General features: G+C 44.2%; 1 protein-coding gene across 3 annotated transcripts in view; it reads left to right on the top strand.

Annotated features, from left to right (window-relative positions):
- PGAP6 (post-GPI attachment to proteins 6) overlaps positions 1 to 22,736 on the top strand; it is a 1,624,027-nt gene that overhangs the window by 533,147 nt on the left and 1,068,144 nt on the right. The window lies entirely within an intron of this gene.

The raw sequence follows: 22,736 nt of genomic DNA, 5'->3' as shown, positions 1-22,736 counted from the left end.
CAAAAAAAGTTATAAGGATACAAAGTATCCTAACCACACTTCACTTTAGGGTGGTATGTGCAATTGTAAAAATGTAAAAAATTCAGAGAGACATGGGGCCTCATTACAATTTTGGTATCCCGCTGGTATATCCAGCGGGATACCACCAGAACGGTAATACCTTTACCGGCACTTGGAATGCAGAAATTACCGGCATCCCCATTCCATGGAGTTTCATATGACTCCATCGGGGTATTGCCGGTATTAACACCACTGGCAATACCGGTGCTGGTAATACCAGCATTTTCTGGTGGTGGGGTGCCGGAATTGCCAACAGCTCTGAGCTGCCAGTAATTCTGGCTATCCCACCACCAAACTTGTAGTTTGGCGGTTCGGGAAAAGTGGCAGTAACAGAATTACTGCCACTTTTTTCTTGCCCCTACAAGCTTGTAATGAGGTTGAAAGTCTCCAAGTATTTCCCATAAGAATTAGCAAAATGACAAGCGAAGTAAAGCAGAAGGCTTTGCTGGCCTCAAAAGATTCAGGACGTAGGAGTCTAAACAAAGCAAAAAGAAAGGCTGTCCCTGTCACACTCACCTGTGTCTCTGCAGGAGCGATGGATGAACCTCTCTTGACCCCCGAGCTCTCACTTCCCCTGTTTTTACCCGGAGGGATTCCTGTCAAACACAAGGTAAACACTCAGACCTGAATTCACCCGATTCCCCTGGGCCCCTTCCCTTCCCTTTACTTAAAGGTGTGCTGTGATGTCCCTTAAGGGCTTACCTTGATCTTTAATAAGGTGTGCACTCCATCCTACCTTCGCAGGGGTGCGATTTGCTCGTATGAATGATGCCAATGTCTGTTGGCTGAGTTCAGATGCCACACGCTGTTATATGCCTTCACAGCGAGGCCGAGTGTTCAAGGCGCCAGTTTCTTTCTTTCTAGAAAGTCTTTTCCACAAGTGAACGTTGCGCAGAGAATATTTAGTGTCCTAACTTGTCCGTATTGTCTTTGTTTGCCAAGGTATCTTGTGGGTGAGTAGCGCTGCGTGTAGAAGTCAGCTGCTGGTAGGTAAGCGCAGCGTCTTCAATTCGAGCGCGCCTGGTAATGTCTCTCCGTTTTTTTCCCTTGCAGGAGTGGATTACGTGATATTAGCGCCCCGAGTCCGGGTTCAGCGCTACCGGAGACTTGGTCATTTGGTAAGTTTGCACAGAGTCTTTGGTAAGTATGTACTGCGTTATGAGAGGGAGCGCGGTGCAATAGTCCCCGCGTTATCGGGGCGAGTGCAATGGCTAATGTCTTTTCTTTCTTTTGCAGGGGTTTGTGCGCTCGTACAACTGACCTGGTTACCAGCGTCGTGGGAAGATTTGGTGAGTATGCGCAGCGTTGTGGAAGCGCGCGTGGTAACGCTGTTCTTCTTTGTTCTTACAGGTGTCAGCGTTGAAGTCCCCACTTGACTGGAGATAGCCGCGGCGTGGAGAAAGCATGGAGTACCTGTAAGCAGAAGCAAAATGATCCGGAGCAGGTAAGCAGAAGCGGGAAGATCCAAAGCATGTAAACGAAAGTAGGATGTCCCGGAGCAGGTAAACTGAAGCAGGATGATCCAGAGCAGGTACGCTGAAGCAGGATGATCCAGAGCATGGTAAGTGTGTTGCTGATGCAGCTCACAGTAAGCAAGACGAAGCACTGGAAGAATCTTGGGTGTGGCTTATATAGCCAGCCGCACCCAAACACTAGAGAGCTCATGGATTGTCATGCACTTCCTGTTTGGCAACAGGAAGTGATAACCAGGAAGTTACTACAACCACTAGGAAGGAAGTAAAGGAGGGATCTGCTATGGTTTCTTTGTGTGCCTATGCCAGGCCTGCCAAGCCTCCACCCAGCTTGCCCCAACTACCTGCCTGATACCCATGACAGTCCCATACAGGTCCATGAGAGGAAAGCAGCAAAAAGAAAATCTTTCCTAACACCATACTTATAAACATGTTGCCATGGAAACTTGGAGGGCATGTCAGCAGCATAATACAACAAAAGGCGCAGGCTGCATGTGTGTTTTGCATTTCTTTTCAGGTCCATATCCCAAAAGGTCATTTCATCCTTTCAGTGCAGCCCCAACATGTACTTCAAGCCTGTTTCCTCCAACTTAATTTGGGTAAGTTTTGTAAATGCAAAATGATTAGCAACTTTTCCAACACCCTATACCTGCATACGTATGTCCAAGAAAGGGTATTCTTTTGGAAATTACAACAGTGCTTTGGTGGTTCTCACTCTGCAACTGACATATGGATGAATTTCGTGCTTCCTTGAACATTTTGTCAGATTGAAGGCTCTGAAGGGGGCTTCTTTGGAAATTGTTATTAAAACCTTTTGTGGGGATTGTTTTGCAACTGATGGATAGATGCATGAAAGATGGATGAATGCTGTGGCGAGTACATAAGCACCAGTGTACTGCAGATTTTTCAAGGCACTTTGAAGGGTGTTCTTTTGAAATGGTGACTGTTGGGGGAGGAGGGGGAGTGAGGAAGCCCCCGGCCTGTGGTTTGTGTATGTGGTCTCGAGTGGCACCACTCTCCTGCAATGCTGGACCTGGATCCCTTAGACCACCCCATCCTTCGCCGGGTGTGAAGCAGGGGAATTTCATAGGTGTAACCTAGCCTATTACTGTGCTTCCTGCATTGCTCTCCCTAGATTTCGTACAAGTAATTACACAAGAATCCTTCCCACATCATGCCCTCGGCTGGCCCTTTAGAGAAGGCAAGTCAGTACACAGCCTTATGAGGATGGACAACTCTTCCAGCAGCATGCGGCGGCATCCAGAGCGGACGTTTTGTAGCTGCTTTTATCATGCGGAAGAGAGCATGAGGGTGGTCTACTTGGCAGCATGCCAAATGAGCATAGGGAATTCAAAATGGTGACAGTAATATTGCACACCCTCAAATCTCACCCCAGTGAGAAGTGACTGTAAATTGATCTGCCCAGTGGTTCAGTTGAGGAGAAGGCATCCTGTTATTGTTGAAGCTTTAACTTTTCTTTACTTGATTTGTCTAATAGCATTTTACAGGTTTACCTGGGATCAAGAGGTACACCAATACTATAGATTCCAATTGATTTTTATTTAGCTTAATAAGTACAAAAAGGGCTTATTTAAAGTAGAAACGGGATCTTTCCAAAAATAAAATGTCAGGCTGGTTCTTGTTGGCTCTCAAAGTATTCTTTCTAGCCTCTTGAATGTCCTTCCCAGATCTTATAGTTTAAGAGTTTCTGTAGCCCATTCCAGTTGCCTGGGCGTTTTGGGTTCTAGTGGTTCTGAAACCGTTCTACTAGCGAAGGACGAGGGCTCTCCTGGATCCCATAACCTAAGGCTTGCCAGCGGACAGGACAGCAGAAGTAGCGGCAAGAGTACTGGAGAGGTATCATTCTAGACCTGTTATAACCAGGGCTGCTTATGTTTCTTAGCTGTTCGCTTGGCCTTCTGATGTTGAATCTGTATTATTTTTGCCACAGTGTTACCATTTCCAGACTACCAGCTTCTCCTAATGCTACTACTCCCAACTGCTCTGTACCACCTTTGACACCTGATGTTACTACCTCCTCCTTTACTCTTTTAGCTCTCCCAAACTCCTCCTGCTGTCTTCAGCAACCTCTCCAACCTTTTCTCTCCAGACTCTCTCTCTCTTTTTTATAACTACCACCAAACACATGCCTCAGTCTTCTTCAGCCCACACTCACTGGTCGGAATCTCCAGATTTTATAGTGCTCTCCCTGTGTTGGGAACTTTGTGAAAGGCTTCACCTGTCTCTGGTAATTAGGTCTTGGTTGGAATTGGCTGCTGCTCCTGGGTGCATCTGACTTCACTCTGGGCATAGGGGCTAGACGGGGCCTTCATCTGCCTGTCCACTATCTTTGATTTCACTCTTCCCCCTTCCTGGTGCTGTCTGTACAAGTCCCAGGTCTCCTGTTCCCTTACAGGGTTCAATTTGATCTGAGCTAGGAGCAATTTACCCCATGGATATAGCCAAGAAGAGCCTGGTTTGCTTGACACCCACATCTACCCGGAGATTCTTTTGGCTCCACAAGCCAAATCGGGCAACATAAATAAGCCTATATGGAATTAACTCTGTGTCTGAATTTGCATAAAAATGAACTGTAGCAAACCTCTAGAAAACAGCTAAAGAATGAATGGTTATATATCCTGGACACAAAGTTATAGTTGCTTCTCATTTGGAAGGTCGATTTGTTGCATGCTGTGTATTAGTGCCTCATTCTGCAGCAGAGAGAAAGCGTGAACAAGGTCCCATCCCTGAAAAGGAGGTGTCGGCTTTGAAGAATCCTGCAAAATCCCACACTAGAAAGCTGCAAAAAGTCTCTTCCCAGGTGGCCAATGGAGGGCAGACGCTTTCTGATCCCAACCCTGGGGGTGGTGTACTGCGGAAGGAACACCTGGGTAGAGACAGGGCCCAGGGTAGTGAGGAGATTCTGTGGGATGAGACACAGTATTTTTCCTCTGAAGGGATATTCTTACCACCACTATGCTAGAAGAGGTTGTGGCTTATTGTCATTGCAAGATGCCTCCTGTTAAAGCTAGGGTGGTAGAACCTAAGGTTGTAACACCCAAACCTATTATACTGAAGGAAAGAATTGTTTTGCTTTCTAAAAACAAATATCTTCCTCAATTCCAAGGGTACACTACAAGGATTAGACCAAGTGTTGCCTTCTCTACGCCATCTTCCTCTAATAAAGTTAAAACCTACAGCCCCTCTTTTAAAGTTAATAAAGGAATTAGATTGACCCTTCAAAATATTCAAGAAGTATACATAACTTTGATAAAGTGAATTGAATGTCCTAGAATCCCATAGCGGCTGAGATGAAGAAGAGGGCTGAAGGGGCATGTAGAAGTGGAGGACAGGCAACCTTTGCAAGGGTCAGGCAATCGGCAGTAATGGTCTGCACCTGAAATCAGTTGCCCACCTAAGAGGCATAAAAGACTGCAGCAGGAGAGAGAGAGAGAAGGAAGGAGCTGGAGCAGGAGTTGGAAGGCTGGCTCCACCCCTGCCTCATGATTGGGCCTCGGTTTCCTTCCGGCAAGTGTCTTCACCTGCATGGGCTGTCCCGCGGCATTAGATTGCATTTTTGGAGCTGGTGAGTGCCCCTTACCTGTGCTGCCCTCTTTCTCTCTTCCACCCTTTTTTGTCTGTTTGTTTTCTTTGTATGCCGCTCTGCAGCATTCTGCCCCTTCTTCCTGCCTCCCACCACCCTCTTCATGCTTCCCTCCCCGCTCCCATCTCCCGCTCCACCTCTGTCTCATGATTGGGCCACTGCCCCTTTCAATCTATGCCCATAGGGCAGCCCCTTGCCTGTGGCAAAGGGCAGTCCCTTCAAAATTAGATCCAGACTTTGCCTGTGTTCGCCAGTGAGCATGCAGCACAGCCGTCAACCAGAAGCGACTGATTAGGTAAGAAAGCTGCGGGACGGGGCAGCAGCCATTGCTGCGTCCTATTAAACTGTCCCACCTCTTTTATTACTCGTTTTACCAACGCTTTAGTCTGCTGCACATCGCCCACAATTGTATGTTGTCTATTTTGGGCACTTAGGTCTTATCCAGGTATCTCACATCTAGGTATTTTTGCTTGTTCTGATGTACGTTGAAACCTAGGCTTTTTCCCTCTATTCAGGAATCTCGCATTTAGGTGTATTTGCTTTTTCTGATGTATTTTGAAATGAATGCTTTTTCCTTTATCCTGGACCATTGAATCTAGATAGTTGCATTGGTAGTGTGATTGAGCAGCCAGGCCTATCTCAAGAGGGCTAAATGTGTGCTGTAGAGCTGTACAAATGAAATCTGTAAATACAAATAGCCAAGTAACAGTTACACTCAAGGTTTCAGTTATAAATTGTTATTTATTTAATTAACATACATTTTTAAATAAGCATTCTTAACACAGGCAATTTGTGTAACAATGTAAATATACTTTAAAATGACTTTCCAGAATCAAAATAAGTTGATGCATAATCTTTGGATATGCTTCATACACAATTCCTACACCCCGAGGTGTCTTCAATGACAAGGACAGTAATGGAATTTATATATCACACTAGTTATACTTGGCAGATTCTGTAGAAAGGAAAAGTTAGGGAAGGAAAAAGGTTACACAGTTTCTCAGTATATGCGAGGACAACTAAATCTTCCAATGACATCTAGATAGGCCTTTCCAAGCAGTAACAGTATACACTAAGCTACCACCTATGAGGGACAAACAGTATCAAAGTCAATGGACTAGCAGAGTCTTCAGGGAGCCAGGACAGCCAAAGTCAATTGGGACACAGTCTATTAATCTATTGCACTTTTTAGATCAAAGTCTTGCACAGAGTTAGAGAGTTGGTAGAAAATCACTTGAAAGGTCACAAGCTGTTAAGCCTGTGAGAAGAGTTGAGATCAACTCTACAATGTAACCAAATGCAATTCCCAACTGAGAAAAGCACAGCTAAAAAGGCAATAAGGCAAGTCCCCAAAGCCTAAACAGTACCTCTGGTTTGAAGAAGAGTGGTCCAGCTGGATTCTGTCTTGCTACAGCGGTGCAGACCCTTGTTCCTGAGCCTCAGTCGTGGGGACAAGAGGGAGGACATCTGGAGGGCTCCTCTGTCGGCTCTTGGGAGGTTGTCGGCAGCTACGGGCTCTTTCCGGTTCAGCTGCACTTCGTGGTTTCAGCGCTTAGCAAACAACACCGTGGCAGATCTTGGATACCTGTTGGACTCTTTGCTCCCTCTGTCCTGCACTCTGGGAAGGGGACTCTGGATCTGGAGGTCCTGTTTTGGGATGGTCCTTGGGAGTGTCCTGGAGCTTCTAGCCAAATTCGTTCCACGGCAGACGTTGCACTCGACTACAGACTCTTGACCCCTGGCATTGGGTTCTCCCAGCAATGAAGAAGCACAGCCAGTCGGGAATGGTGGTCCAGTGGAGTTTGTCTCGGGGTTAGTTGGTCCCACTAAGCCAAGGGGAGAAGTCGTTCCGTCCGGAGCTTCTTTGACGAGGTGAAAAAGGAGTTCAGCACAGCAGCAGGGCTTCACCGGGCAATTCAAAGGTCCAGGAGGTTGCAGCAAGCTTAGTTTACGGTTTCTTAGTCGGGTGTTTCTCCCAGTGGTCAGCTCTGCCTGTAGTCCCAAAACCCTTGCCTTTTAATTAGGTTTCTTCCATTCATGCACAGCCTAAGCTGTCAATCACACAGCAGGGTGGCTGTCCTGAAAGGATAGCCAACCAACCAACCAGCCAGTCAGGACTAGTTTCATTCCTAAACAACAAAGGACATGGGAGTTTTGGGACCCTCCCTTACATCCTGTCCTTCTAGACACACTGGAGCCAGAGGCAGGCTTCAGTACTGAAGCCCGCCAAAGGCAAGGCAAACAAAGGGTTCATACCGGTCTCAACGCATGGAGTAAAACCCAAGAAAGACCTCACAAACAGAAAATGGTGAAAAAAGACGACCAGGGCTATTTGGACAAAATGGCCACTCATGGGTGCTGTACTGCAGCTGAGGGTTCAGTTTCCGGCAGAAAAGCACAATGGTAGTAAAAAATTAAACCACTGCCCCCAGCCATTTAAAGTAGTGAGGGTAACATAAACATGTTACATGGGAATGTAGGATAAGGGGCTGCTAGGTAACCCCACAGGAGTCCACATAAGATGGTGTGTGCTGGACCTACAAAGAGGAAAGGCAAGTTATTCTTGGGAACTGTAGTTCACACAAAATAGGTAGTTAAAAATTATGCGAAATCTAAAAGGATTTCCCTGTGACACTGCACTGAAGGTGCGACGTGTCAACATACAAAAAGCAGATGCCTATGAAGTTTGTCAGACTCCGAAAACAGTGACAACACAGAAATCCAAATCAGGTAAAAACATATGACGGAGTGAGAAAAAAGCCTTGCTCACTCCAGGGTTAAAGTCCAGCAAAAGAGCTTGGTGTCTCTAAGGCTGAAAGGAATTGGCACAGAAATTAGAATTCTCCATAACACGGTCACAGCTTTTCCCTCTGGGTAGGGATGGTGACCCTGCCAGGGCTCCCTGGGACTGTCGCTGACTTTCCACCCAGGTAACCACACCCACACATATTAGGTACCGTTTTCTTCGGGACAACTGTTGGAACGTGGGAAGGTAGAACATGTGTTGTTGCTGCCATGTTTCGGTGGTTTCCTGGTGGCAAACGTCTGAAAAAATTATTTTATTTCTCTACATTTTGGACGTGGCCGGGCCTTGTGTGTAATAAAATCTAGGGCGATTTGCATAAGTCGGACGTCTTTGGATTCCCATGGGTGTCTTCTTTTCAGAAATGCATGGGCTTCCCTGTTTTTCTTGGTGGATGCAACACCTCAAACCCAAATCTACTGCATGTCCACAAGACCAAATACAGTACAGCTGTTGCCTTCCCAGACCCTTTGGTGTACCAGTGGTTTAGCCTTTTCCATTTGTGCCCAGGTAAGTGCACCCATAAATGTGAGGTACCGTTTTCGTCGGGACACCTGTGGGAACGTGGGAAGGTAGAATGGCGAGTTTCGGTGGTTTCCTGGTCGCAAATGTCTGATCATTTTTGTTTTTTCCCTACATTTTGGGATTTGCCGGGCCTTGTGTGTAATCATTTCTAGGGTGATTCACGCAAGTCAGACCCCTTTGGATTCCTACCAGTGTCTTTTCAGAAATGCATGTGGTTCCCTGTTTTCTTTAGTGGCTGCGACACCCCAGGCCCAAATCTGTGGGTTGTCCACAAATCCAAATCAAATCTTCCTCAGGGTGTTAGATGTACCAGTGGTTTCGCCTTTTCCCTTTGCGCCCAGATTAGTACAGCCACACATGTGAAGTACTGTTTTCGTCGGGACACCTGTGGGAATGTGGGACATTTGTTGTTTTCTCTTGGTTTCGATAAAGTGTTTATACATTTCCTACTGCACTTTGTTACACAACCCTTTCATTTCCCAAATGTGACCTACATTTAGTCGCTGCTTTAGGCACTGTATGCTTTTGTAGCCTGTGCAAGTCACAGATCTGTCAAATGGTCTGCCTGTGCTCTTTCCAAAAATGTATGCTTGCCATTCTTCACCACATTCGTTTTCCTTATTTTCAAATGCTAAGTACGTCTGTTTAGGCCGTCCGCATAAAAGTCCTATGTACCAATGCTCTGTTTTTGGCTGGTGGTATTGCTTGTTTTGATAAAGATTGCGAAAAAATGTGTGATTTCCTAACTAGACGAGTCACGGGAATGTAGCGGGGCATTGCTTTTCCCGATATTCACAGAAGCCATTACCCTTATGGGTGCAAACATGTCCAGCACATACTTTTTTCTGTCACTTTTCAAAGTTTTCCCCAAACTATGAGAATTTTAGGTACATAGTCATTGCCTGACCTGCGCAAATGACCCCTTTCTAAACTTAGAATGTTGTCTACTTTTCGGAAATGTATGCCTTTCTGTGTTCCCATTAAACTTTAATATCCTCCTCTTTTACTCCATCCAAGCATGTCCTATAAAAAAATAAAACCTGTCACAGAACTGATGGTAAGGTTATGAAAATTGATTTTGTTTCCACTCAACCTGTTCTTGAAAGCTTGGGAAATGGTAAATTCAGAACTGCAAACCATTTGTTCCTAGCTCTTACAAGAACAGAACCACAGGCTTCTGTACATTATTTTATTGGCATTTTCTGAAAAAACACAAAATGTGGTCACTTTTTTGTTACTTTCTCACACACCCCTACAGCAAACGACTAATCTTTGGTGGTGTTATGACCTCCTACATATGTGAAGAAAAGGGTGCACATTTGGCCGGGATATCACTTGTAACAATAAAGTTACAAGGGATTGAATGCAACATACCGTAATGTCTGAAAAAGGTATCAGCACTGGGAGCGAAAACCCTCAGCAGTTTAGGTGCTAAACCCAGAAATTGTTGTTTCAACAAGAAAGAAAAAACATTACACAAGCCAAGAGGCGAACCCTTTCTATAGTGAAGTAAACACTGTTTAAAGGAATAGTGCGCTCAGAAATATTATTGTCCGGAGGGTCCAGGCATGTGTTTTTAAGCATACGTTGATCGATCGTACAAACATTTCCTATGCAACTACCGTAGTTTTTCACTTTTGTACACATGCGAAATCAGGCAGCAGGGCGCGGCCATTTTGTGATAATCTTATCCGTTGCCGCATCGCCCGAGCAAGACTGCCCTGGCGGCACTAAATCATATCCCCCCGCCACTGAGCCTGACATCACCAAACCTAGTGATATTCTCCGTCTTTCTCCATGACGTTACTCGGCAGCATAGCCAAACTTACCCAGTCATCACCGACGTGACGCAGAACCCATAAATCAACACACATCGTCTCGCAACACAGCGCGTCACAATTCTGAATATAAAACTGTACTTTAAAAGGAAACCGCAAGACTGTAAAATTTATAAAGTACTTTTATTTCACAATAAACGCTCCGGGAACATCCGGCAATTGCCATATTCAATCAAATTGGAATTTTTTTTCTTTGCTCTCGATCGACGAATGTTTATCGTGAGTCACGCGGTGTTCCTTGTGTGTACACAAGGTGTTCGTTTTGGGTAAAAGAAGTGCTTTGGTCGCACAGTGAATTCCAAGGCTTGTGCATCAACTTGGCGCTAGACCACCGTAAAGGATGTTATGTTGCTCCTAATCGCTGGTACTGCGCAAGGGCATATCGGCCCTTGGCGATCGTCCCAAAAAATAGTAAAATATATCCAGCTATTGACGTGTATCTGCAGCTTCCAGTTGAAAATGCCATCAGTTGGTATCTGGAATCGATGACAATCGCAGAATGGCAGGATGTCCCTGTTTGGAAAACATAATAGAAATGTGTCTCAGTAGCCGATCTTTATTACAATTTATCATTTTACTTATTAATTCGGCATTGTGTTAAAAATAACAATTAGCACAGACGTGAAGCAATGTGAACAGAGAGAAAACAACGTGGAAAGTACTCCACGATTTGCTTCAGAGGATAGTGCTATGAAGTATGTTCAGCTCTAAACGGGATGTGGAAGCTGATGCGGAAGCTGATGCTACAATTCGAGATGCACATAGATGGCATTTTAATGAAATATTAGCTTTGAACCTGGGGGAACCGAGTGGTGGTCTACATGCATCTCAATGCTGGACTGCCCATGTGCTTGTTAGAAAGACCAGTACACACCAAGGTTGTACTTGCGTTTTATTGCAATATGCCACATAGAACAAACAAGTACAATGTAACCCGCAATTACGGTCAGCTAATGATAAGTTGACTCGTTGGGTTTAAAATCGTCGAAAGGTAAACTTACATTGTATTCAGCATTTCCATTCTGTTGGCGTAACGCAGACCGTAACGCAGACTCTCTTCAGATCAACGATTTTTCATAAACTGAACTTACATGTTCCTTAGTCCAGTTTTGGAATGGAGAACCTTATCTCTTACGTTATTACACCCCTGCTTTAATTCAATTCCTTTTGGAATGGTCCCTTTCTCTCAAGGTCAGAAAACAATTGAACCTTATACTGTGTGTGTGTGATGCGTGGGCTTCCTCAGCTTGCAAGCAAAAATTCAAAGCTGGTGACCTTCACTCATAATGAAGATACTTTCTTAGTTTGCAACATCTTGTCTCACCGCATCCATGAGAACTGGAATTGTGAAGCACGGGCACAGGAGTAAAAATGTGAGGGCTGTCATTGCTCGCTGTTCGTGGCGCTACTGAGGGGTAGGAAAAACTTGGCAATGACAGAATGCACCCTACTCCCAAATTGGAGTTGAGGGTACACAAAATGGAGTCCAAGTGTGTCTAGCAATAGCCCCACCTCTGCTTATGTCACAGCCTCCTTCCCCATGGCAGTAGATTGGCAAAGGAGGCGCCCACCGCGAGTGCAAGATCAGGATGCCACTTTCACGTATAATGTATGTTGGCCGGGGGCTCAACCGACCCACCCCTTCCTTACATTAGAAACTACCCCCAACACATGCCCCCATGAATATATTGGTCAGAGGGCTTCTATTTGTCACCTTTGATGCACTGTTTTGTTCACAGTCAGTACTTCTTGCGTGCCGAGTATCTTATGTAGCCTAGGTCTCATCCCTTTTGTGGGATGAGCAGTTATTCAGCCATTTCGTTAACTGTATGGTAAGGCAACTGCCGAAACCCAAAGTTTCTTTCACACTGTTATCCATCTGGCCCTCCCATGATCAGTGAAGGTCCCACAGTAGCTCGACGAAACTGTGAAAGCACAGCGTTACATTGTATGGCAATCGTAAAAATGGTACTAGTTGAAAAAAAAATTGACAAAGAGGATACATTTTAAAAGACAAATTGGATGCTTTATTTGGACACTTCATAAAAACATTGTTGATCAAAAAAACAGATGGTAATCATTTGTACCTGGATTTGAACTGTTCCACAAGCTCTGCTTTAGGTGGACAGGGCACGTTGGCAATGTTTTGTGGAACAAAATTGCGCACAATTCCGTGATTATGCATCTCCAAAACATTAATAATAAGATCTTTCACAAAATCGAATTCCGTTTCCTCATATACTGGCTTGACCACCCATTTTTTGCTTCTTTTCGTAAAGGCCATAGTGTAGCAAAGCACCCCAATGTTTCCTGCAGTCCTCGGTTGTTCATGGCCTACATTCTCGTTATGCGCTAATACAGCTAGTAATGTCCTATATTTCATCCCTTCAATGCCGAAATGCAATCTCTTTGGTCTGTACTTTATGGACATATTGTGGAACACCTCCAAATCTCCCGTGTGACAGCATTCTGTGAATCCCTTCAGATCTCTTGATAGTTTTATCAAACACAATCTTCTCAAGGGTTTTGTGTGGAGGTGAAGATGGAATCAACCACTTATTGTTCCGTTCCTGCTTCGACGACAAAGGGCCATGTTCACATTGGTGGAAATGTTAGTTTATCCAAGAGTGAACGTTGGAACAGTGGTGCATTAGTGACTGCTATTTTTCTAATAGAATTTCCACAGACCCATCACAAGTTTTGGAGCTCCACCAAAGATGGTTGCTGAAAGACTGGGACCACTGTGAAATACTTTCAGAACCTTTTTTTTTTCTCTGCAGCTGAGATTTTTTTATTGATGGATTTGGCAACATGCCATACATTAAATTGATGGTGAATATTTGGAAACTCCTCTCTCATTGTCTTGGCTATGGAAACGTGTCTGTCCGTGGCTATGAGGTACGCACCCTCTGCATTTCTCTCGACAAATACACCATCTAGCACAGTCTGTCCATACACACCACACGCACAAACTTTATTACCCAATCCCGTAGCCTCTGCAAGCTCCTTTCAATGGCCGCCCTCAGCAAAATGGGCATATGTAACACGTGCCACCCAGCTACTTTGCATTCCCCTTAATTGTAGATCTTCCAGTGATTTTATAAAATAAAGTTTCTTCATGGCCACTGTGGATTTACATTTGGATACCTGCACAACCACCGAACTCAAAATTTGTTTTACTTTCCATGTCCTGAAAGTGGTATGTGCAGTACTTTGCTGAAAATCCGGGGCTGTCACACTGTCCATCGCCAGCTAGCCTGAACCGTTGTTCGGAGAATGTACATTGAATAGAGAATTATTTTCCAAGCTTCACTAATGGCAGGGAATAGATATTGACGTTGATATTTGTAGTACTGCGTTTTAGAAATGAAATGGAGTCCCACAAATTGACAGAAACTGGACAACTTAATGACTCTAGAGCCACTGAAAAGTAAAGCTGCTGCACACAGTAGATTGCCAGCTGGCAGATTCCCCAGCATCGGTTGAGCGGACCATGAACATTTTTCATGGAACATTTCACAGGTGGCATGTATTTTGAGGTTACTGCCTTGTGACAGACGAGTCACATTCACCAATGGCATCCCACATACTTCCCCTCTCACTGAATGCACACATTTCAGCATCTTTATAATCTCCATCAAGCTGCTGGCGAATACTACGTATTTGACCTCCTTTATTAGACACTCATCCTGCATTAATGTTGTTTCTGACCGAACTGTGGTTGACATATAAGCCAAACTGGACATACTGTAGTCGAGATCTTTGTCTAGTACCACGGTCAATTGTGTTGATGCTTCAGTCTCTGTCATTTCAGTGTCTGTTACATGATCGTGAATCAGAGAAATCATCAATGTCGATTGATTTTTGGGTGGCTCTTTTTTGGTGGGTGTCGATTGTGTCAAGTGGTCTGCAACTAATTAAAAAGCATCTTCAATACATTCAGTTTCATCTTCATCTGGTGGAGCAGTCGCATTGTAGCAATGGTCCAAAAACAGTTTGCTGGCTTCGCCGGTCACATTCAATTCATTTTCTGGCCATTGGGAAAATGCATCTCTAGTCTGAACACGCTGCGCCTCAATTAATAGTTGCTCCATGGTGAAATCAGTCTGGCAAGCAGCATCTCTCATTTGTGTCGCTGTCTGTGTCTGCTTAGTCCGTACACCATCGGGCAACTAGAAGACAGGTTGGAAAAAGATGTTCAATGTAAATCCGACAATTTACATTAAAAAAAAAGCATATTATGAAGGCCCCCGGCACAAAACACTGTTTAAAAATTGAAATTGTTTATAAATTACCTTATCTTTCTTGCTTTTTAGTTGAAGCCTTCTTTACTGTAACATCAGCAAGCTGGTCCACCAACTCGGATCCACGTGCCTCCTCTTCTATATCCGTATCTTGTATACATCCCTAGAAAAGGGTATCCATTTAAAATAAGTCATTTGTATTAGAAATCAAATCATTCCTTCACACACATGGCTTACAAAGATAAACTCGTACATCGTGTACGTCATTTAGTCAAAATATATATTTGGAATTTCACCTGATTGATGGCTAGTTTACTCGATCAAAGTTGACTGTGCGAAGCACACTCTTCGAAATGTTGCACTCAAGCAATTTGCAAAAACTGCTTGTTTCTAATATTGTGACTGTCTAATAGTATCAGATATAGGACCGACTTTCTTTTATTCGAGGGAACTGTCAGTACGCATACCTCTGGCTCTGGATCAACTACAGGGGATGATGTAATTGTAGTCTGAGCTTCAGCATATACCTGTAACACAGTACATGTATTAGTATGGATGAAAAAATTTGAAATTTAATACACACAATGTGACAGAGACAATGGTACATATCTATAAAAAAAAACACGAATGAAACATTGTGTAAACAAACAACACAGTATGTAAATATGATGAGATTATCTCATTCGAGGCACTGTCAGCACGCATACATCTGGCTCTGGATCAACTACAAGGGATGATATAATTGTAGTCGAAGCTTCAGCATCTTCCTGAAACACAGTACTTGTATTAGTATGGATGAAAAAATTGAACACACACATTGTGGCGCAGACATTGGTACATATCAATAGCAAACCACAAATGAAACATTGTGTAAACGAATGACACAATATGTAAATATCAGATTATCTCAAATTCCATGCATAAAACAATTCCAGAACTGAATAGCTAAGCAAGACTACCTGATATGCGCCCAAAGTGGTTGTTGACTCTAGGCAAGACATGGATGCTGAATCTTGCTCCTTAATATTCAGTGCATAGTCATGGAGTTGAAAAGGGAAAATATTATTTGATTTAGAAATGCTAATCTTAAAAATTGGCATGTTAGGAGACAGATTAAGAAAACGTTATGCTTATTTCAAAAGACACTATAGCATAGTTATCTGTGCCCATAAATCAATTTTCTATGAGGCTTGTAAAACCAAGGACAGATGTTTAGCAAAATGGTCTTCATTTAAAAAGCAATACAATCTTGTAAATATGAAAAGTATTATAAGGGACATTTGCACCTAATACACCAATCTGTACATTTAGTTACCTGTTCACTACCCCAAGGGCTACAGCTAAATCCGGAACCGTGACTCACCTGAGGCGGCATGTGAACGAATAGTCGGAATTGCATTTGGGAGCAATTTTCGAGTCGTTCTGAGTTGATTCTTCTTTGTGTACATGGATGGATCGTACATATTCGGGGTAAAGTGCAGGCTGCAGATCCGGAATCGATCACCCCTCTTGTCCTGCAAGACTTCTTTAACTCTACTTTCAAGCTCTGCCGGCGCATATCCGCAATATCTGACCCATTCTCTTATTCAATCTATAGTCTTTGGGAATACATGCATTGTAGTGCCTTCAGATTTCTCATGGGTCTTAGAAGGGCAACTGAAAATCGGACATGCAGGCATTGTTGGAAATTCTGCAAAAAAAGGTCAACATTATTCAAAAATTACTTTGCATTTAAACGTGAGAAAGAAGGAATTATACCATACATTCTTCTAAGCAAAGTATGTTTTGGTCACCACAGCAAAACCAGTGTAGCGTGGCCGGCTGTATTATAGGATAACTTTCATAAACAATTCATTGATGTGACAAAAATCAGAACATGTTACTCGTCCCTTGAATGTACTATCGTGCATCAAAAGGAAACATGCTTATATCGTAGACATGGTCCGCGAAGGATGCAATTCGATGCCAATTGACACTGATGACAATTGATATATCGATAACATAACCAATTAAAGTCAATGGCAATGAGACGAATGAACATAACACTACTGGGTACGTTTGTTCGAAATAGATAGAAATTTAGAGATCAAGGAGATAGGATTAGGTGACATGCCCTTACCTTGACCAACAAACAGTTAGATTCAGCAAGCAGGGTAGTTAGTGGCAGGAGAACAGGGAGATGTTCACAGGTAGCACGACGACAAACTGCCTCGCAGTGGTCACATAAGTTCTCAGGTAGCACGATGATGAGCAGATTCGCAGTGGTCACCGAGGTTCTCAGGTAGCACGTTCAAGAGTTGACCTGCAGTGCTCAAAGATGTTCTCATGATAAATATCAAGTGGTTTATAAAGAATTAGAAAAGAGGGTGTGTATGTGAATGAATGACGTGTATATGTCGTGATCGTATGTGGATTGCAGGGTCGCGGCCTGCTTCAGGGGATCCTGCCTGGGCACATGGGGTCTGAGGAGGGCATGTGAACATTGACCCCTACGCGTAAGATACCTTTGATGTGTGCATGGTGTTTGGTACCTTGGCCGTTCCCACCCCTGCCAGCCCCCTTTGGCAGCGCACATCCACTGGTGCGAACTGCATTTGATAATGGAGGCGGGATGGATGGGCCTGAGGCATGCAGACAAGGGCCGGAACACTGCTGAATGGAGACACACTTATGTGGATTGCAGGAGCGCGGCCTACTTCAGGGGGATCCTGCCTGGCGACACAGGGTCTGCGGAGAGCATGTGTGCAATGGCCCCTGGGCGTAAAATACCTTTGAAGTGTACATGGTGTTTGGCACCTTAGCCGTTTGCGTGCCTGACAGCACTCCTTGGCAGCGCACATCCACTGGTGCCAACTGCCTTTGATAATGGAGGGGGGGATGGATGGGCCTGAGGCGTGCAGACAAGGCCTGGAACAATGCTGAATGGAGACACACTTGATTCACTGAAAAACTGAAACCACCATTGATAAAAGTTCTGTTGTGCTTTATTTTGTTTCTTAATTTTATGGCACAGATGTACTACACATTTTAAAGTTCAGGTTGCAGCTGTTACTCACCACTCCGAATAGGCCGAAGATGCGGAGAACACGACCTTGGAGGTGTTGGTAGTATAGAATTCCGAATTCAGCCTTCCATCCAAGCTCCCCTGAGTACAAGACTCAGGCTTCCTCAAAGAGGGGCTCTTTTCCACAATGTACCTCTCTGCTGTTTCAGTTAGAACAGACAGAGGTGTCAATTGAGTAAAAGAGCGGGGAGAACACACACCGCCAATACCAATGCTGCAAAAGAATACCAAGATATTAGACAGTGTTGATGTTAAACAAGTGATTAGAACAGTTAAAATGATTGGACAACTACCTATATGGATATTGGAGTGGAGTTGCGTTTCCCCGGGATGATCTACAAAGAATAACACAAATGAGTGGAATTGATCTAAATCAGTATCGGTTCCCACTTTAGCTATAGAATTGATAACAACTGACCTGAGTAAAGATAAATGGAGTAAGAGGAGTCCAGGATTCTGAAGACAATGACAGGAGAAAATAACAAACAGGGAAGTTAGTATAGGTAAGTAACCCCGAACGGCACGAGGGACGCACTAGGGCCGGGTTGGTGCAGTTCAGGAAAGCGTTCATATGCACTGAAGAGCAATCTCACAGGAAAGTCACTCAATGTCCCAGAATCCAACAGAAGACAATGTCCATGGAAGACAATAGATATGTACCTGAGTACACGTGTATAGTTGAGTAGTTGTTGAGATGATCCGGATGTAGACAGCAAATTGATGTGCAGAGCGGCAACCAGGGAAGAACCGCAAGACACAGAAGAGAGCCGTATCCAGTAGCGTTCCGAGTCCAACAACCAGACGATCACAACAAGAATAAGGGAGGAGACGAAGCAATCCAAATTTCAGGCAAAAGGTCAAAACCAGGAGTTGCGATAAGGATTCGTGTAGGGAGACACGAAGAGAAAGATACAAACTGGTTTTAAATGACCAAGATAAGTGTATTAAACCTTAGTTGCCAATGACAATTCTTGTATCCAATGGCATTGTTGCCAGTACAAATGCTACCTAGACACTGTACAATATTGAACGACTATTATACGACTATTACTAGAGAATTGCAAGACTAAATTGGTTTGACAATGATATATTGAAGTTACGAGAATATAGGAGACAACCATCAAATATTAGTGGCCTAAGTGACGTCACAACCAGAGTATACTTGTTACTTGGATTCCGAGGGTTAACTGTTGCACGAAGTTCGTGCATAAGCACCATCATAATCCTCAACACGGACCGTGTGAGGCGGGCTGCCCTGAAGTCTGGCAGCTCAGTAACGCATAGCGGCCGTGTCTCGCCTTGCGATATGTAGAACAAGCATCCAGAGTTTTCTCGGCAGCAGCAGTTCTCCTCCTCGGTTGGCATTAGCGCGCAACGATTGCAGGTGCACCAGGTGGCAAAGCCGTCCATGCGACTAGGCTCAGGATCTTGATCTGTTGAATCGTCCTCCCCAACTGTCGCCCGAAGCCCCATCGTTTCCTCATCTTTCTCTTTCAAGTAATTCCACCCCGCTCGTACTGGTAGGGCTGTATTGTTGCCATTGTGGGGGAAACAAAAATAATTTATAGTAGTGGTACTGGTATCTGTTCGCACGGGATACAAGCAACGAAGGTAGCTGACCAGAGCACAGAAATGAGGCACAGAATACTAAAAAAAAGACAGTGAGAGGAATGGAAAAGAAAATCTGATGTCTGTTGTGAAGCGGTCTGTTTATACTTATTGAGGAAAGAGGCGTCCTGCCATTCCCATGGCGACACGTCATTAGCTGAAGCGCAGAGAACGTTGACACGAGATGTGCTTTGGCGTTGTGAAATGGGCGATATGCGTCTAGTGATGTCAGGCTCAGGGGTGGGGGATATGATTTAGTGCCGCCAGGGCTGTCCTGCTTGGGCGATGCAGCAACGGATAAGATTATCACAAAATGGCCACGCCCTGCTGCCTGATTTTGCATGTGTACAAAAGTGAAAGACTACAGTAAGGTGCATAGGAAATGTTTGTACGATCGATCAACGTATGCTTAAAAACACATGCCCGAACCCTCGAGACAATAATATTTCTGAGCGCACTATTCTTTTAAACCTATCCACCTAACTGCCGCAGTTGTAGGAGTAGGGACCCTGAATTTTAACAGTTTGGTTCATCATTTCAGTATGCACATGTTAGCGTGGGTTTGAACCGCAATAGGATACCAGGCTGTGAGGCTCAGACAGAATTAAATAGATGCCAATGCACGGAGCACATGCTTGAAATGTGCACTTTTCTTCAGGATGATATTTCAATGGACTGAGCTGCACTAAACATAATACTAATATAAATTGACATCATAATTTAACCCAACCCCAGGTAACATGTAACTGAATCCCTTAATAACATTTAGTGCAAATTAGTCCATGATGAAATAAGCTGAATGCAGATTGGGAAAATGTATGATGCTCTGTAAATGGGAAATTAAACGTGCAAGCTGAATCTGCGCTCGGTGATTAACTAAAACATGTAAAGATCTGTTCTACTGAAAACAGGGCATTGTATTAGAGCAGGAAGCTCCAGGAGAGATGTATCTTTTGCTTTACAGCAATGAACTCACGTGCCATTTCAGTGGAATGATCTGCTCAAGGGGAGGTGTTTCCCTTGAGTGGCAAGGGGATTTGATAAAACGGGTGTTGAGAGGGAGTAGTCATTCATTCATCTTTGAGTTCTGGGAGACGAAGGATTAGATGGCTGACTAGAGACTGAATTCAGTGCTGGCAGGCTGTCTGATGCTGAAGCGGCCCTTATCTGAGTGACCGTGGGTGAGGCAGGTGGAAAGATTTGGGAAGATCTCCATGCCAAACTGAATCAGAAATACTGCCAACATATCTAGGTAAATATGAAGTTAAGTGAGTGGCTGCTGTTTTGAATGAGATTAGGTAGTCTAGATTAAGTAGGGCACTTCATTTTAGGTGCTGTCTATTTTTAACGTGCATGTTATCCTGTGTTTATGTTTTGCAAAGTCTCACTGTGTTTTTTTAAAGTGTTATTTCTCTTGCCAAGTTCCACGATGCCAAGGACAGTCGGCAAGAATCTGCGCTGATAAAGCGCTAAAAGCTATTGCACAGTGAAATACAATTTGGGTATCTCAAAGTAAGGTAGTTGCTGTGTGCTGTTTATTTAGAGATTCAATAAATGTGCAGTATTTCAATTGCATGCTTTACAATTGTTGAAACTCAGCCAAAAGGGCATAGTGTGGTTTTATACATAAGGTACTACAAGGGGGCATGAGCCATTCATCCATAGGGTATCAAGTCCAGTATTTTGTTTGTTGTTAATGACACTTGTAAAAACAATTGCTAGGCAATATTCTGAAATTACTCTCACAACTATAAAAATACCCTGAGTTACCACAATACATTACCAAGAATTGTAAAATACCACAATCTAATAGATATAACCCCAAAATATATCCAACAAGGTTCAGTGTCCTCTGATACAAGTGTGACAATACGCTTCAAGGTAGCTACTGGAACCAAGAAGGTGTGAACAAAGCTGGGGAAGGGAGCTGGATGCTTGTCAGAAGATTGAGCAAATAACCGGTAATGCTGAGACTGTTGAAGTTGAGGGAATTTCAGTCTGGAAGTAGAGACCGGTTATTCTTATGGCAGTAAGGCAGACTGAAGATGCAAAGAGGCTGCCCCTTTCTTGGAGCATAGGAAACAGGTAGTGCTTTGCCTACCTGTAGAGGTGGAAGTGTCCTGTCTTTAAATGCCTAACCATCCTGAAGTATGAAGTTGAAGCAGAAATACCAGAAATGTGATTGTGTATAATACTGTCAGCGGATTGTCACATTGAAATTGGTTGAAGTAGGGGCATACTGTGGAACTAAGTAGTTTCCTTCCATGGTAACAGTAGTAAATCGATGGTTGTCAAGCTGAAAGCAACAACCCAAGAAGAAGGATCCTGACAATAATACCAAATGCAATGCAGAGGTTATGAACCCTTGTAGAGTTGTAGAAGTTGTTAATCTTCAAGTGGCATCTTCAAGTGGCACAGCGAGTAGAGCGCTCGCTTTGACACCCGTGCAGAGCCTGTTAACGCAGGTTCGAATCCCGGCGGGGCCAAACTCAGCCTTTCATCCTTCCGAGGTCGATAAATGAGCACCATACACCGTGGGTAATAATAAGCAGCGCTCAGATACCTGAGGGTTTGTAGCGCTATATAAAAGCCTAATTATTATTATTATTCTTTGAACTGTGGCAAAACAATCTTGTCTCGGTAGGATAGCTCAGGGGCAATGCGCTCGCCTTGTAAGCAAGACGATGCAGAGCAACACAGGTTCGATCCCTGGATCTACGCTTAGAAACCTCTGGGTATTAAGCGTGTTATAAATAACCATTCATAATAAAATCTTGAAAGGAAGACATCCAGAATTACCATTGGTGCTATTTTCTTGGCTGGAATTGGAAGGGGATCTTTTCAACTGAAAGCTGAAGAACTGTTACCAGTGGATTTTTCTTTGGTGAACTTTTGTTTCGGGGGCCTGGATAAGCAGCCATGCAGTGAGGACGGGAATCTGGTGGGTCCTGCTGATCCTTTATTATCCGGACCGAGAAAAGCAAGCTGAGGCAAAATGGAGGGTCTGCACTAGGACCGAAAGATACTTGAAGGTGCCGTGAACAGCTGTGTGCAACACAATAAGAACATTGCTCAGAGATAGAGCTATGCAAATCCAGCAAGGTTGGCGGCAGGACACAGGAAGGTGAAACTAAGATGGCGGAGACCGTGAGGTGAGCTTTGTTGTAAACAAAGTGCAAACAAAGGAACAGGGCGTCTAAAGGGGCTCCACATAGCAATTTCAACTGTGCCATTAGTTGGAAAAGATATATCCCAACATTGGAGAGGAGAAAAAGGAGGGGAGCGACTGCAGCGGCACGACTCGTAGTGGGGATTGCAGCCGCAGAAGCTTGGGAAAATGACATCGTGATCTGGATGTCTGCGCTGTCCGGGAGGTGTACTGCCCCTTGCAGAAAGGCCCATGCTGCCTACCGACAGCTGAGAAACAACGTACCAGTAGTTGCTTGAATCATTGGCTGACGCGCAGTGCACAAGCCACCGACCGCGTCCATGGAAAGCGTGGCAAGGCGCAGGCATTG

Source organism: Ambystoma mexicanum, chromosome 2q, assembly GCF_040938575.1.
Source record: "Ambystoma mexicanum isolate Mex_15411 chromosome 2q, UKY_AmexF1_1, whole genome shotgun sequence".
Taxonomy (NCBI): domain Eukaryota; kingdom Metazoa; phylum Chordata; class Amphibia; order Caudata; family Ambystomatidae; genus Ambystoma; species Ambystoma mexicanum.
The sequence above is the reverse complement of the archived record's forward strand: the minus strand, read 5'-3'. Positions and strand labels throughout refer to the sequence as shown.